Source organism: Mastomys coucha, chromosome X (genome assembly GCF_008632895.1).
Source record: "Mastomys coucha isolate ucsf_1 chromosome X, UCSF_Mcou_1, whole genome shotgun sequence".
NCBI lineage: Eukaryota > Metazoa > Chordata > Mammalia > Rodentia > Muridae > Mastomys > Mastomys coucha.
In genome coordinates, this window is record NC_045030.1 from 75,873,643 (window position 1) to 75,891,765 (window position 18,123).

General features: G+C 40.3%; 2 pseudogenes; both read right to left on the bottom strand.

The window, feature by feature from the left end:
* LOC116073920 overlaps positions 1 to 11,368 on the bottom strand; it is a 21,791-nt pseudogene extending 10,423 nt beyond the window's left edge.
* A 2,818-nt stretch (positions 11,369 to 14,186) lies between these two features.
* LOC116074619 lies at positions 14,187 to 14,468 on the bottom strand (annotated as a pseudogene).
* Between the last annotated feature and the right edge of the window lie 3,655 nt (positions 14,469 to 18,123).

An 18,123-nucleotide genomic window follows, 5' to 3' on the forward strand; every position in this document is an offset into this window, starting at 1 on the left:
GCATAAAATGGCCCAAATATATTATATACATATGTAATATTTTCAAATAATAATAAATAAGAAAAAAAGAGAAGTGAAGAAAAATGGAAGAAAGAGGGAAAAGGCTGGGGAGAAGAAAAGAAGAGAGGACAGGAATGGAGAGTGACTTCTTTTTAAAAATTAATTTATTATGCCACATATTACATCCTGACTGTAGTCCCCCCTCCTTTCTCTCCTACTACCTCTTCCCTCCCCATCTACTCTTCCTCCATTTCCCTTCAGAAAAGGGCAGGCCTCCCATGGATATGAACCAAACATAGCATATCAAGTTGCAGTAAGATAAGACACCTACTCTCCTATCAAGGCTGAATGAGGCAACCCAGAAGGAGAACAAGGGCCCCCAAAACAGGCAAATATATGTCAGAAACAGCTCCTGCTCTGACTGTTAGGAATCCCACAACACATCAAGCTACATAACTATAATGTATATTCAGAGGGCCTAGGTCAGTCCATGCAGGCTCCCTGATTGTTCAGTCTCTGTGAGCCCCTATGAGTCCAGGTCAATTGATTCTTTTTATCTCTGATAATTAATGCATTTATTCATTTTACATCCTGATAGCAGCCTCCCTGTAGCCCCCATAGTCCCCCTTGCCTTCTCATCTGAGACTGGGGAGCTCCACCCTGGGTACCAGCCCACCCTGGCACATCAAGTCATTGCAGGGCTAGGAACATCTTTTCCCACCGCGGCCAGACAAGGTAGCTTAGTTAGGAGAAACGGGTTTTACAAACAGGCAACAAAGTCTGGGATAGATAGCCCCCTGTCTTAGTCAGGGTTTCTATTCCTGTACAAACATCATGACCAAGAAGCAAGTTGGGGAGGAAAGGGTTTATTCAGCTTACTTCCACATTGCTGTTTATCACAAAGGAAGTCAGGACTGGAACTCAAGCAGGTCAGGAAGTAGGAGCTGACACAGAGGCCATGGAGAGATGTTACTTACTGGCTTGCTTCCCCTGGCTTGCTCAGCCTGCTCTCTTATAGAACCCAAGACTTCCAGCCCAGGGATGGCACCACCCACAAGGGGCCCATTAGAATGTCTGGGAGTTGAGCTTCCTCTGGGTATTATGGGACTGGCTGCAGAGTTTACTCCCAAGGTCTGCATGGGGCACGGGCCCAGACAGACTGGAAGGAACCCATGTCATCGGGCTGTCAGAGTTCCTGCCTGCCTGGGTCCTGCTGGTCCCAGTTACTCCCCTCTTTTTTCTTGATATAGGTTCTTACTGTGTAGCACATACTGGTCTTGAATTCAATTTGAAGCCCAAACTGACCTCAAACTAAAAAAAATCCTCTGGCTAGGTATAGTAGCAACATCTTTAATAGCAGCACTCAAGTGAATTCAAGGTTAGTCTGGTCTATGTAGAGAAGTCCAGTTCATCTAGGGCAACACAGTGAGAATCTACTCCCCATAAAGAACTCTTACAACTTAATAACAAAAACAAACAATCCAGTTTGGGCTGGAATGATGGCTTATCCATCAAGGGCAATAGCTCTTCTTGCAGAGGACCTGGATTCACTGCCCAGCTCCCATATAGTGACTTAGAACTGTTGGGATCTACAGTTCTAGGAGATATGATGACGTCTTCTGACCTAGCACTGGCTATTCTTGCAGAGAACCTGGGTTTGATTCCTAGGACCCTCATAACAGTTCACATCTGTCTGTAACTCCAGTTCCGGTGAGTCTGACACCATCTTCTGACCTTTGCTGGTGCTTCATACCTGTGATACACATACATACAGGCAAGCAAAACACCCATAAAAATGAAAATAAAATCTCAAAAAATTGAAAGAATGATACAAAGATTCCATGAACTAACTTAAGACAAAACACATTTCCTCCAAAATGAAGCAGTACTTCATTATAAGAAAACACTTGATTATCATAATATACCCACAATATCTGGCTCCTGTTATTTCTTACAAATGTTTAGTCATGTTAATCATTATTTCTGATTAAGTTTCCATAACCTTCTAGACATGGTGCCACCCACCTATAATCCCAACATTTGGGTTGCTAAAGCAGGAAAAGCAGAGTTCTGGGCCAGCCTGAGCTATAAAAAGAAGGGAAAGAAGAAGGGAAGAGAGGAAAAGAAGGAAAAAAGAACAGAAGAAAGACAAATGATAGAGAAAAGAAGGAAGAGTCCCATATCTGGTATTTCTTAGAGAAGTATCAGTGTGATTCAGATTTAACCCACACAACTCATAAATACAGAATAGGTTTTTGTTGCTTTGAGATAAGGGCTCAGTATGTTGCCACAATAATCTTGAAATGCTGGGCTCAAGCAATCCTCTGCCTCAGCTACCCAAGTAGCTGACTACAGGTGGTTGTCACCATACCTGGCTAAGTAGCAGAGTTTTATCCCTTGAGTAGCCAACATGCCGTGCCTATTAAAGTAACCACCTACATGCTCCTTTCATCTTGAAACCTGGGAACTATACCTCTGCTGGCTGGCTGTTTCAATGCACTTGGACATATGCTCAGTCCCTCCTTGGCTGAGATTACAGACTACACAGGTTGGAAGTTTCCCCCAATGTCACTGGCCTCAGGCTACGTGCTATCTAAGCAGAGCACTGGCATGGAAAGTTCCTACCATGCACTCAGTGGGATGGGTGTTACAGTCTTCCACTCTCTTCTCTAGGAAAACATCTAATGAGGTGATATACAGGAGAGGTGGGAAAAGGTCTTAGTTTCATCCATTGAGTTGACTTCTAGGTTCTTTGTCTATAGAAGTCAAGTGTCACTAGTCTTTCTGGTCTTCTGAAAGAATGAAGAACTTCATCCCCAGAAACTAATTAATAACAGCCAAGTGTGGCTGCTTGTTTTTGAAATTTCAGTGCTTGGGAGAAAGACAAACAGATCTCTGGAGTAAACTGGCCAGCCAGTCTAACGTATTTGGAGAATTCCAGGCCAAAACATAGCCTCTGATCTCCACACATATGAACACACCTATACACACGAACATGCACATACATTTAGACACACACAAAGTCTTCTTTCTGGGAATCTTGGTTATGTTCCAGCATATAAACATGACACAATCTCTTAGGACATTTGTTCCCAGTTTAAAAACAGGATATCTAAGCTGGTGAGATGGCTCAATAGGTAAAGACACTTGCTGACAACCATGATGACTTGAGCTTGATCCTTAGGATCTACATAGTGGATGGAGAGAACTGACTCCTGTAAGTTGTCTTCTGACCTCCACTCATAGGCCATGGTACTCATGCATGTGTATGCATACACACATACAAATAAACAAGTAAATAAATGTAATAAAATATTTTAAAAAGTAATTCTGAGACCCTGTCTCATTCTGATACCCTTTCTCAAAAAAGAGATGGCTCAGTGGTTAAAAAGCACTGCTGCTCTTCTAGAGACCTGAGTTTGATTCCCAGAACCTACAAAGTGGCTCACAATCATGTAAGTGCAGTTCCAGGGAATCTGACACATTCTTCTAGACCACAGGCACCAGGTATTTCAGCAGTACACAGGCATACACAAACAGGCAAAACACCCAAAGTCTATAACTTTAATTTTTCTAATCTTATTTTTAATGATGGTTCTTAAATGTTTTAAACTCTCCTTTAGCCCACCACCCACCAGAAGTTGTGGAGAAGAAAGGATACAGGGGACGTGGACCTGTTAAGAAAGGTTCTTTGGAGCAAATCCCATCTGTGTTGTCTGGAAATTGGCAGTTTAGTTCACAGGTTAGCAGTGGCAGCTCAATCCATTCGCAAACATCTCACAGATACACTAGTAATCCAGTTTGGTAGAGTTGGAATAACAAACAGGAATCAACAGTAGTGGTACTACCTAGCACATATAGCCAGGCTTCAGCTTTGGCATGATTCAGTACGAGGGATCAGGAGGGGGGCCAGGATAAGTTCTAGGCTGTGCCTCTCTCAGGGAAGCAAAGATCAGCAAAGGTGTGAGACCAACAAGTGTAGCACAGCTAGCTCTAAAACAAGGCAAGCTCAGCCTCTGTCACTGTCTTTCGAATCCTTTTTATACTCTCCACACATCATGGTTCTTGCCTCAGCACATGCATCTGTTTCAAGACATGACATGTCTTGTCTCAACACTGTTTCAGCTGACATCCCTCTGCCAATCATCCCAAGTCCGAGAAAGTGCCAAGAAACTGCAGCACACCACCAGAAGCTTTTTTGGCGTGTTTCTCTCTATGGAGTTCCAACAAATGGAGCTTAATTACACAATATAAAGCAGACCAATACATGTGTGTTGTTAGCAAATGATCGTTCATTATGTGTCCTTTCATGTGCTTGCTTTAGCATAACATCATTCCTCCTGTGTCTGCTTCAGTGAAACGTTCCTTCATGAGTCTGCCTTACCCTTTCACCCGTGTCAACTTCAGGAAAACACTCCTTCATGTGTTTGCCCCAGCAAAACACCATTCAACACAACTGGATTTCCAAAGAACCCTTAAAGTTTCCACTTCAGTCCTGACAATTTTGCCATTCTTTCTTTCACTCAGAAGAACCCAAGAATCCTGGAAAAGGGCACAAATGGGGTTGATGTTGTAAAAGAAACTTGTGTATGTGTGTGTAGAAGAAGGTACAGTTTTTCCACCTGTTAGCTGACCAACTCAGCACCGAGAGGATAGCCATCTAGGCCCAGTGTTAGGGGAAGAATTTTTGACCTTGGGACATGTCTCCTTGGTTGTTCCCTGAAACCTGTTGCTTGAGAAGATGCTTCAACTGAGAGAGAATTTTTGTTTTCTCTGTTGGGGACAATGCTTGGGGTAGTTTGACTGATCAGACCCATGAAACAAGAGACTGCCAAACCACCAACAAGAAAACATGTCAGCCAGGGTGGAAGAAAGAATGCTGATCTGTCTATGCCTCCAGAGAAACTTACATTATAAAATCATTGTTAGAACACATGATCAGGGAGTATATAACTAAAATGGAGAGTGGGAAAATGAAGATACAGAAAAGTTGAAAATCTAATAACAACAATAGCATTTTGTTGGCTTTTGCTATTTTTTGTGGTACTCATCAAGTTCCTAACACATGCAATTTGTTGTGATTTCTTTTCTTTTCTTTTTTTTTTAAAGTTTTTTTTTTTTAGATTTATTTATTTATTATATGTAAGTACACTGTAGCTGTCAGACGCACCAGAAGAGGGCGTCAGATCTCATTACGGGTGGTTGTGAGCCACCATGTGGTTGCTGGAATTTGAACTCATGACCTTCAGAAGAGCAGTCAGTGCTCTTCCCCGCTGAGCCATCTCACCAGCCCATGATTTCTTTTCTTATTTTAAGTAAACATATGTATTTGCAATTAATGTTGTGTCCTTTTTTCTGAAGAGGGACATATACCTGTATAGACTTTGGCTCCTAAGTGTGGATCTTCCTTCCTGTGTACATGGTAACTTAGATATTGTAAATAAGTTAAAGAAGTTAATTTTGGGGATACAAACAATATTTTTGGTGCACAAAAGTAACTTCTAAATGCTCCAAAAAGAGAAAAATTATCATGTTATAGAATTTTTGGTTGTGACACTCTAATAAGTAAAATTAAAATATTTATAAACAAGCATACAAAATCAACTATAAGGCAGGTATAGTGGCTCACACCTATAATTCAACTGAGACTGGAGGATTGTCATGAGTTCTAGGCTAGCCTGGGCTACAGAATGAGACAACAGCAGCAAACAAATGTCCAGCTACACTAATAGTTAAGTCCAAACAGTAGCCCAGTTTCTTTTTTTTTTCTTTTTTCTTTTTTTTTTCTGATTTTTTTTATTAGATATTTTCTTTATTTACATTTCAAATGATATCCACTTTCCCAGTTTCCCCTCTGGAAGAAAAAGACCTTATTCCTTCCCCTCTCCACCTGCTCATCAACCCACCCTCTCCTGCTTCCTGGCCTTCTTATGTACAGCTTTTCCATCAGAAATGGGACAAAATGTATTTTTATTTTAGTTGCTCTATTGTCCTGGTTGCTAAGTCACAGAATAAGAAACAAAGAAAATGCATGTTGCCAAAACTGAGTAGTTATGATGAAGAAGCTTCAGGAATTTCTATTATGTTGGATTCTATTACCAGTATTGAAAAGGCTTTAACAACAGGACACAAACAAATGTGGAAGTGGAAAAACCAAGAAGGAAATTCACTGACTCTGAGCATCTCAATTCATATGAGTCCACTGGGACAATTGTAAGAATGGACAATTCAAGGCATTTCATGACTTTCCATCATTCTCATAATTTCACCAACACTCAAGATAAGAATTCGTTGCAAAAGCCTTCGTTACTGTATCCATCTCTGAGTGATAGAGACTTATTTTTTGGGTCAAATTTTTAGGGGTTGGGAGTGCTAGCTCACTCAGTAAAATGCCTTCCATGTAAGCAGAATAATCTAAGTTCAGTCCTAAAACACATGTAAAAACTGAGCATGGTGGCACATGCTTGTATTCTCAGTGCTGGACAAAGAGAAGGGGATTCTTGTGGCTCGCTGGCCAGCCAACCTAGTCTACTTGGCCAGTGCCAGGCCAGTGAGAGACCCTCTCTAAAATAAAGGTATACAGTTCTAAAGAAATGACATCCAAGGTTGTTTTCTGTCCTCCACATGCATGTGCACATACACATGCATGAATATCTAAACATGTGCACACACGACCATATACATATACACATACACACAGAGAAAAGTTTGGAGCTGGTGTGGTGGTAATATACAGGTAACATGCCTGTAATCCAAGCACTTCGGGGGGCAGAAGCATGAGGATGATTGCAAGTTTTAGGCCAGTCTGGTGTACTTAGAAAATTATATATAGCCAAGACTTAATAAGCTTTTTAAAGAAAAATAAAGTTCTAGACTTCCTTTGCAAACTTATGGCAATGGTTTTACTCTGCTTAGGAAAATAAAGCCAAGAAAATAGTCAGAAATTCCAAGTTTCTTCAATATTGCTTTGTAAGGGAAGCCTATGAGGGACTGGAGAGGTGGGTCAATGGTTTAGAGGACTGGTTTCTCTTCCATGAAATATAAGTTCAACTTCCAGTATTCACATGGCAGTTTATGACTGTCTATGACTCCAGTTTCAGAGGTTCCAATGCTCCCTCTGGCTTCTGAGGGCACCAGCCACACATGTGGTGCACAGACATACATGCAGGCAAATGAATTGATTTTTTTTTAAAGCTGATGAAATAAACTAGAGATGCAACTCAACGGTAGAGCACTTGCCTAGCATGAATGAGGCCCTAAATTCAATCCTTAATAGCTGAAAATAAAGTCTGCAAATAAATTAAATTGTTTTCTTAATTTCTATTTTAAAGATAGCTTGATATCTTCTTCCCAATTTTATTACAGTTTGAAATGCAGTGCAAACAATATGTTTCGGGGATTTTTTTGCATAACTTTAGATATATTTGTTATTAATTTCTTACAGAAGTCTTCATTAAGTGGGCCTTTGTAAACTTATATTTTTTCTTTCACAAAATAGCCAAAATTATTTAATACAGAAGTTGAACTAAATTGACTTATAATGATGTCTTTATTGAAAATAAATTCTCATTTTAAACATCTAACAATGGCAGTAACTTATGTAGACCCACAAAGTGACACCATTTTGTAAAGCAAATAAAGGTTTGAAATGTCCTATTTCTTTGTCAATTTTTAAAAATTTATTTTTATTAGATATTTTCATTATTTACATTTCAAATGTTCTCCCCTTTCCCAGTTTCCCCTCTGGGAAAAAACAAACAAACAAACAAAAAAAACCAAAAAAAAAAACCCCAACCCTATTCCCTCCCCCCTCCCCCTGCTCACCAATCCACTCTCTCCTGCTTCCTGGCCCTGGCATTCCCCTACACTGGGGCATGAAGCCTTCACAGGACCAAGGGCCTCTCCTCCCATTGATGACAGACTTGTTCATCCTCTGCCACATATGCTGCTGGAGCCATGAGTCCCTCCATGTGTACACTTTGGTTGTTGGTGTAGTCCCTGGGAGCTCTGAGGGTACTAATTAGTTCATATTGTTGTTCCTTTTTGTCAATTGTTAAGATGGTAATTTTTTAAATGTATATAACTGTTTTGTCTTCCTGTATGTATGTGCACCACATGTGTGCAACACTCTTGAAAGCCAGAAAAAGGCATTGAAAATCTGGAATTGCAGTTTTAGACCATTGTAAGCATTCATGTGGGTGGTAGGAACTGAACCTGGGTCATCTAAAAGATGTTCTTAACCCCTGAGCCATCTCTCCAGTCCCTCTCTGTCCAATTTGGATTCACCATCTATGATCATATTATCCTTCCACGTTGCCTTAACATTATTTTATCTTTGTTACTTTGAGTAATCAATGAATAAATATTTACTTGGATAATATCCAAAGAATAAAAATACTTTTTTTTTGAGATAGGGTGTTATGTATCACAAGCTGGTCTTGAACTTACCATATAGACAGGATGAACCTGCACTTCTGTTTCTCCAGCCTTCAGTTCCCAAGTGCTGGGATTACAAGTGTGTGCCACCACACCTAGTTTATGTGGTTCTGGGGATCAAGCACACTGCTTCATATGTGGTAAGCATGCACTCAACCCCCCTGAGCTACATCTCAGCTCCCAGTTACTTTACACTTATGCATTCTTAGTACCATCCACACATCCTTAGCTATTACTATATATGTATATATTTACATAAGTACATGTAATTGTGTATTAAGTTAAAAATGTTTATAAAGCTTCTGTATAATAGAGTTCAGAATGAACAGAGCCCTTTTAAATAACTAATATAGGAGCTAAAGAATGACTTAGTACTTAAGAGCACTCATTGGCTTAATTCCAGAGGATCTGGGTTTGATTTGTATCATTCATATAGTAGTTCACATCCATCTTAACTCCAGTTCTAAGACATCTGATGCCCTCTTCTGACATCCTTGGGTACTGTGTGCATGAGGTATACACACACATATAGAAGAACAAATACCTATACATATAAAATGAGAATGAAAGGAAAAAAAAAGTTAAATAACCACTATTGAACATGGGCATCATAGTAAAATGCCTGTAATCCCAGGATCAGAGGTTGGTTACATGGGGAATTTGAGGCCAATTCAGACTACACTAGATCCTATCTCAAAACAGCAAATGAATGAATCAAATGAGTGAGTGAATGATCAACATCTTTTATTTTCATCTTTTTAAAATTCTGTTTCATTTTTTCTTGTTTTTTTAATTATTTATTTACTTACTGTTTTGTGTGCACTAGTGTTTTGCCTTCATTTATGTTGTCTGTGTGAGGGTGTGGGATCTCCTGGAACTGGAGTTACAGACAGTTGTGATCTGCCATGTGGGTGCTGGAAATTGAACTTGGGTAGAGAGCAGACAGTGCTCTGAGCCATAAATACTGAGCCATATCTTCCATCCCAATATCTTTTCAATACCAGATATTTACCCAAACCAGAGGTTTTTATTTTTACTACACAAAGAACTCACAGCACCTCCATTCTGTCAACAGAGATGCCTGAAAAACTAGGACATACATACACATGTTATACATATCCATATATATGTGTGTATAAATGTATGAACTGTGGCTACTTATAAGAAAGGGGGCATCAAACTATAAACAAAGGCTTAAGTTTCACTTTCTAGAGGATCTAATTCTTAATTATCACCCTACTGTCCTTATGGGTTGTGATAAAATATTGTGAGTCTGTATACTGCCAGAACCAGTAATTTTTTTCATATTCTGAGGCACCTGGAAATTGAGATATTAAATACCTGACTGGCTTCCTGTGGCAATTTCCCGATACTGGATCCCCTCAAAAGCAGTGCCAAAATGAATATAATAGGTCAGCAAGATGGCTAAACAAATAAAGTGCTTTACATAAAAGCCTGACAATATGAGTTTGCTCTCCAGAATTGACATAAAAGGTGGAAGGCAAGAACCAAAGATGCTCTCTGACCCTGCCACCTGCATACTGTGGCATGTATGCATCCACACATACATCATACTCATAATAATAATACAAAAATGAATAGCACTGTTGACATTCCAGACATGTGGGTATCTTTGTGGTGTTCTGGACTCCTTTGTGTCTATACCAATACTTAGGGCTGTCACTATGGCAATGGAGGAGTCTCACAATGTAATCTTTCCCAGCACATCGCAAAGATACCTACACGTCTATGTTTACATGTTTATTCTTTTGCTTGTTAAGCACACTCAAGCACTTTGCCTGGCCTGAAACTAGCTATGTGAACCAGGCTGACCTGAAACTCATAAAGACCCGCTTGCTTCTGCCTCTGTAGTAATGGGATTAAATGTGTGCACTACCATGCTCAGCAACAGTGGCTGTGAACCATGTGTGTGCTTAGCAGAGACCAGAAGAGGGCAATAACGAGTTATAGGTGGTTGTGATCCATCATGTGGATGCTGGAAATCAAACCCATGTCTTATGGAAAAATAGGCAGTTTTCTTAACCACAAAACCATCTCTCCAGCCACTTTATCTTATTTTTTTTAAGGTAGGAGCCTCTCACTGAACCTACAGACCTCTTTTCATATGGAGTTTTACATGCATGTGACACCACTCCAGATGGATGCTGTGAACTCAGGGACTCATACTTACACAGCAAGCAGTTTACCCACTGACCCATCCCTCTAGCATCCCATATTCTTTTTAGTTAATAATAATAATAATAATAATAATAAAGTCTCACTGCATAACCCTGGCTATCCTAGAACTCTGTGCAGATCAGGCTGACCTGAAAGTCACAGAGATCTAACTGCTTCTGCCTTGTGAATGCTGGGATTAAAGATGAACCTAGACTCCTTTTATTTTTAAAAAATAAAAGCAATGATAAAAAGAAAGAAAAAAGACAATGAGATTTCTGGGTTCAGGAAACACAACAAAAATCTTAACGTCTCATATTCTTCTAATAGCGTAAAAAATACAAGGAGAAAACAAGTGATTCTCTCTCTGCGAGTGCCTTATAATCTACGATTTTCAAGAACCCAGGATGCAGACAACTGGCAAACTCCAGATCAGGATGCAGAGCTCAGGAAACCAGAAAAACAAACCACTTCATGCCACCAGGGTGTGACAACGCAGTGGGAAGGTGCTAAAGTTCTCAGCGACCCCCAGAATGTATTAACTATGATCCAGTACAGCAGGACACTGCCCAACTGTGCTTGAAAACACCAGCTTGCAGATGAACTCAGGGAGCAAAAGCGAAAATGGGTGGCCATGGGTACGGAAGCCCAAAGACGTGCTGGGACCAGGAGAGGGCGCCCGAGAACCGAAGAAGCCGCAGATCTCTTGAGTTCCCCAGGGTGTACCTGTGCGAAGGCTGGCATCTAGGAGACCCATAGTGTTCAAATATCAACAGCAAGAGAAAAAAAGGTTAAAGTACTGCGTTTGCACAAAGGAGGAAAAAAAGGCCCACAAAGTAAAGAGTCTAAGCAGTAGCAATCAGAATGCCACCAGCAATGCCTTGTTTCCCTTTTTTTATTGGATATTTTCTTTATTTACATTTCAAATGTTATCCCCTTCCCCAATTCCACCCCCCAAAACCCACTATCTCATTCCTTGCTTCTATGAGGGTGTTCCCGACCCACCCACTCTCACCTCCCTGTCCTGGCATTACCCTATACTGAGGCATCTAGCCTTTACAGGACCAAGGGCCTCTCCACTCATTAATGTCCCACTTGGCCATCCTCTGCTACATATGCAGCTGGAGCCATGGGTCCCTCCACGTGTACTCTTTGGTTGGTGGTTTAGTCCCTGGGAGCTCTGGGGCATCTGGTTGGTTGATATTGTTGTTCTTCCTATGGGGTTGCAAACCCTTTCAGCTCCTTCAGTCCTTTCTCTAACTCTTCTCTTGGTGACCCCGTTGGGGACCCCATGCTCAGTCCAATGGTTGGCAGCAATGGCTTTTAATGTTCTCAGTGACTCACTGTTTTCTTCTTGCGTTCATGGGTTACTATTTATTTATTTAAAGATTTATTTTTATTATTAATTAAGTTATTTATTTATTTTCCATCCTGATTGTACCTTTCCCTCCATCCTCTCCTCCCAATCTCTCACTCTCACTTTCCCTCACCCTAATCTACCCTTTCTACTCCTCAGAAAAGGGGAGGTAACATCAATATAAAGCTCTGTCATGTGACTTTTTTCTAAGGAAACAAAGAAATGTCTACTCACTCCAGATAAAGAAGGCACTGACAGACCAAAGAAAGTGTCTTATCTTGGGAAATCACTGAGTTCATTGGGCTACTCCCAGGAATATGGGTGACTCAAAGAGAGTTACACTAGTGGGAAGCCCCTGGGCAATTGTGGGCAGTTACACCACTAAAGAGTCTCACCAATAGTGTGGTGACTCACAAGAAGCTATAGCACTAAAAATACCACCCACAGCATGCACAATTCACAAAAAGCTATACCAGAGAAAAGTCCCTTCCACCAGTCAACCAACCTTCCATCTCCCACACAGGCCCTGTGAGACCCATGTTCTGCTTGTTTCTCTCCTTATTAGTGAGGATTGTTTTGGGGTCATTCATAGCTATTCTGATTCAATATTGCAATTGCCATGCCCATACTGAAGGAAACAGCTATGCAGCACTAACATATCCTTAGCAAAAGCTTTAGTGCTAACTGTTTGATGACTTTTTTTTTTTTCAAGCTTTCCCCTTACCTTCTTTCACATCTACCATGGGCTGTGTGAGATTTAGTGGATTTTTTGTTTGTTTGTTTGTTTGTTTTTGTCAATTTGACACAAGCTAGGGTCATGTGAGAAGAGGAAACCTCAATCAAGTAAATGCCTCCATTAGTCTGTGAGGGCATTTTCTTGATTATTTATTAATGTCAGAGAGCCCAGCCCAGTTTAAGAAATGCCACTCTAGGCAGGTGGTTCTGAGTGGTATAAGAAATTAACGTGAAGAAAAAAAAAAAAAAGAGCCGGGCGGTGGTGGAGCACGCCTTTAATCCCAGCACTTGGGAGGCAGAAGCAGGCGAATTTCTGAGTTCAAGGCCAGCCTGGTCTACAGAGTGAGTTCCAGGAGAGCTAGGGCTATACAAAGAAACCGTGTCTCGAAAAACAAAACAAAAAAAGAAATTAAGGTGAGGGACCAGGGAGATGACTCAGTAGGTAGAAGCATCTGCTGCCAAGATTGACAATCTCTAGGAGCTACATGGTAGAAGGAGAGAACTGACTCCCACAGGTTGTCCTCTGCATACACAAAAAAATACTAAAATATAATTTAAAGAAAGCAGACAAGCTATGGGGAGCAAGGGCAGTAAGCAGTGTTCTTCCTTGGTCTCTGCTTCAGTTCCTGCTTCCAGGTTCCTACTTAAGTTCCTGCCATGGCTTCCCTCAGTGATGGACTGTAATGTGGAAGCATAAACCAAATAAACCCTTTCATCTCCAAGTTACTTTTGCTCAGTATTTTAGGACACAACAGAGAAGCTAACTAGGACAGGCTGAGATGCAGTTGGCAGTATAATGAAGAGTCTTATCTTTAAAGATGTTTTAATATTTAATTGTGATCAAATGAACACAACAAAAATTTCACCACATTAAACATTTCTAACTGTATAGTTCTGTGGTGTCACGTATGTGGACATAGTTATGAAACATCACAACCATTTATCACCAGAGCCTCAACATCTTGCCAAATGAGACTCTGGTTCTGTGAACCACTAATCCCATGCTGTTTTCTCTGGGCCCTGGCATCCATCCTTCCTTCTTTTTATGACTTTGGCTACTCCAGGGACTCCATAGTAAATGGAATCTAATTGTAACTGAGTTTGGAAAATATACCCCTTTTAAAAATCCTTATAAACTAAACAGGAGATAGTAATCAAGGGAGAATTATGTACAATCTAAGGCTTTATTCTGCACTAGATTGTAAAAATGAAACTAGTTTGGAATGTGACACTTTTTCTTTTTTCTTTCTTTTTTTAAATGCAATATACAAACTTTATTTAACAAAACAGGTAAAGTAAAATAGGCATTTATATTAAGAAAGAACTACAAGAAAATTTATCTTTAACAACTTAAACTAACCTACTTGCAGTTGCATTTAACTGAGCTCTGCTGCTGTGAAAAATACAGCTCATGCACAGGTATGGATGAAAGGTTTGTACATTTTTTCAAGTATTCACTGAATGTTACCTTATATATATACATTTATATTAAATTTAAATTTGAAAAGATTAGATGATTCCAGCTATAGTTTTTTTTTTGTTGTTGTTGTTCTTTGGGAAGAGGTCGTCGTCTAAAGAGAAGAATATGTGGTTCTGGCTCATGAATCATGTAATGAATCCATCCTAGACTCTGTTGGACGCCAAGTCTCCTCTACTCCTCTTCGGACATCAGATGAATTTTGGGTACTTGTTTAGAGAGTTCTCTGGGTAACATGACATGCCAGTCGAAGTACTTGTCTGAGTAGTAGATCTGCTTGTGGGCCATTCTGCCAGCGCACAGAAGAGAAAATGGGAACAGGAAACAGGACATAAGAGGCTCCACGTCTGCCTAGGGCCTGCTCAATGACTCAAATGTGACACATTTTTCAAGCAAAAAAATATGTTGAGAAACTGGGTTTGATGGCATGTGACTATAGTCTCAGTTTAGGAGACTATGTTTGAGTCCTGGAGTTTCAAACTGAATCTCCAACACCAGTGTAAAAAGCCTGGCATGGTGGTGCCCAGCACTGAAAAGGCCAGAGGATCCAGAGGCTTTTTTTTTTCATTAATTTTTGTTACATGTATATTCCTAAATATAACCTGCTCAGTCTGTATAATGTTTATGACTGGACTGGACATTTGGTATAGGATAACCAGTTAGTATGTTCTTCGCTGGGAAAGACTATTTCTCTTACTCTCAATGTTGTTTAGTGTCCTTTAGTTTTTTGTGTAGGGTTGAAGCATTCTAGGCTTCCCTAACCCCATTCACATTAGCTTGTTTATTGTTGTCCGTGTTCAGTTCATGTTTAGGCAGTCATGTCAGTGAGACTTTATTGGTGTAGTTTCTGACATCTCTAGGATACCTAGTCTCACAGCAAACTCCCCAGTCCTCTGGCTATTACAATCTTTCTGAGCCTTATATACAGGAGTGTTTTTTAGATGTATCCAGTGATACTGGGTTCTACAATTCTGCATTTTTATTGGTTGTGGTTTTCTGTAATGGTCACATGCCTTTTATCCCAGCACTCAGGAGACAGAGGTAGTCAGATCTGTATGACTTTGAGGCCTTCCTGGTCCACCCAGTGAGTTCCAGTTCTGCCAGGGGTACATAGTGAGACACTGTCTAAAACAAACAAACAAACAAACAAACAAATAAAAATACAAGTCTGGCAACCTGGGTTCAAACCCTGAAACCCACATAAAAGTGTAAAAAGAAAACCAACCCTATTAGTTTGTCATGGAGTCTAAGGGTGTAGCTTTGTAGAAGAATGCTTGCCTAGCATGTATAAGTTCCACCACAGCCTCAATACCTACTTCAACTTCAGCCTGAGTTGGAAAGGTAAACAGAGACTTTTGTGTGGGGAAGGAGCAAGTTGAAATTGTGGATTAGATATTTCTGGTAGTATAGAGCTTTTCTGATTTTGGTAAATTGTGTTTTTCTAAGAGTTTGTCTATTTTACCATCCAACTTGACTGGAATAAAGTTGTTTATAACAGTCTCCTTGAAAAATGTGTACAGTGGGGGCTGGAGAGATGACTCAGTGTTTAAGAGCACTTGCTGCTCTTTCAGGGGACCCTAGTTCAGTGCCCAGCATTCACAAGATAGCTTACAACGCCTATAACTCCAGTTTCAGGTGGTCTGGTGCTCTCTTCTGGCCTCCATAGGCAGTAGACATACATTTGGTACACATACATATATGTAGGCAAACACAAACAGAAAATGAAAATAAATGATTTTTTTAAACATGCACAAATTGGAGGCAATGGCTTCTTTTTGTTCCCTCTATTTTCCTTCCTAGATTTTTTTATGCGTTTTATCACTATTTTGGAGATGTCAAAGGCAAAAAGTCAAATGATTCCTTGTCTTATAGTTAGTTGGTCTTATTGATGGAATTGAGAGTTGAATGGAGGAGACAGGCATTTACCAGAAGTCCTAATAAAAGACTTATATAATAAAAGTCCTAATAAAATGAAACTAAAAGCTGAATGAAAGAAAGGTCAGGAAGCTCTCAGAATTCCTAATAAGCTCTCCTTGTGAAGGTGAAGCACTAGCTATGTGCAGAGGAGTTTGGTGTCTGGAAGAACTTCCACCTCTCCTGAGCTCCAGAGCTAGCTCTCAGTTTTGTCCCGCCTGCCCTTGTCCAATATTATGCTTATGACATCTCACTGTAGTGCCTCAAAACCCTAGGGAAGGAGTTTAGAAGGGGGGGGGAAGAGTAGGTAGAATAAGGTATTGAGTTCTAAGTCTTGGAGTTCCTGCACTGTTGGGTGCTAATTGATGATTAGGGCTAACAGAAGATCAAGTTTTGGATTTAGCTTAAAGCGGATTACTACCTTAGAAAGTACCCAAACATGTGTGAGGGCATGTGAGCTCCCCAGCTCTAGTGACAGCTCCCTGGAGCTCCAACAAAAGGGAGGGTGGAAGGAGAGGGGCCTTGGAAAGGAAAGTGAAGGGTGAAGGTGGAGAGAAAATGGGAGTGTTAGAGGAACAAGGGCAATTGTCAGGGTGGAGAGAGCATCCTCTTCTGTGCCTCATCCCAGCATCATTTGCCATCATTGTACCAGCTGGTATCCTGGAAGCCTGGAAGATTAGATGTCACACTTATCTCTAATCAGACTATTTCTAAATGACTCTACAAAGGATTGCTTATTAGGAGTTCTGGAAGCTTCCTGTCACCTTCATTCAGCTCCCAGCTTCATCTGCCAGGTCAAGGACTTATCAGCAACAGCTAGTGGCCAATTTTGCTAGAGAACAAGGAACCATTTGATAATTTCCTTTGACATTTTAAAAGTTTACCACCTTAGCCATTTTCAAATGGACAGTCCAGTGGGACTAAGCATGATCTTTTTGCTGGGCAGCTGTCAGTACTTCCAACTCCAGAGTCTGTTCATTTTGGACAAGTGTTACCCATGAAACACCAACTGCCCTGTCCCGTAGCTCCTGCCAATCACCAGCATACCTGCTACAAATCTGGCTACTCTAAGGACCTCCTAGAACTCAAGTATTTGTCTTTTAATGCCTGGCTCATTTCACGGGGCTTCATGTCCTCATGGTCATTCATGTTGTTGCATGTATCAGAATTTCCTTCCTTAAGCTGAGTAATGGATATGCCATATTTTGTTTAGTCATTCATCTGTTGCTGCACAATAGACTGGCACCCACCTCATCTCCGTAAGGAATATGACTGCTGACAAGATAGTGGTATAAGTTTTTCTTTGAAACCCTATTTTCAAGTCTTTTGTATCACATGATAATGCCATGTTTAAAATTTTTCAATAGGGTACTTGCTTGGCATGCATGAAGCCCTGGGTTCAACCTCGGGAGACACAGAAACTAGGCATTGTGATTATAATCCCTGCACTTGATGGGTAGAGAGAGGGGGATCCAGAGTTCAAAGTCATCCACAGCTATATAGCAAATTTGAAACCATCTCATAAAAATCCCACCTCCACATTTCTTGCTGCTAAACTGTTTTACACAGTGGTTTCACCATCTCTATCTAGTTCTAGAAAACTTGCTTAACCCTTAAGGGATTCCCAGTACCCATTAGAGAATCATGCTCCAGCTAGCAAGATGTCTCAGCAGATAAAAACACCACTATCCCTGATACCCACATGGTAGAAGGAAAGAATTGACTCCCACAAGTTGTTCTCTTTCTTCCACACACATGCCATAGCATGTACTGTCCCTACATACACACACACACACACACACACACACACACACACACGAATGTAATTTAACATTCTTTAATATTTTTAAATTTTATTGCATTATGATGAGAAAAGTTACATGATTTCAATTTATCTGAATTTGTTAACATTTAAAAATATATTTTATTTTATTTTTTTGTGGTAATTTACCTCATGTCTTTTTCTTTCTTTCTTTCTTTTTAAACTTTTATTGCATTATGATGAGAAAAGTTACATGATTTCAATTTA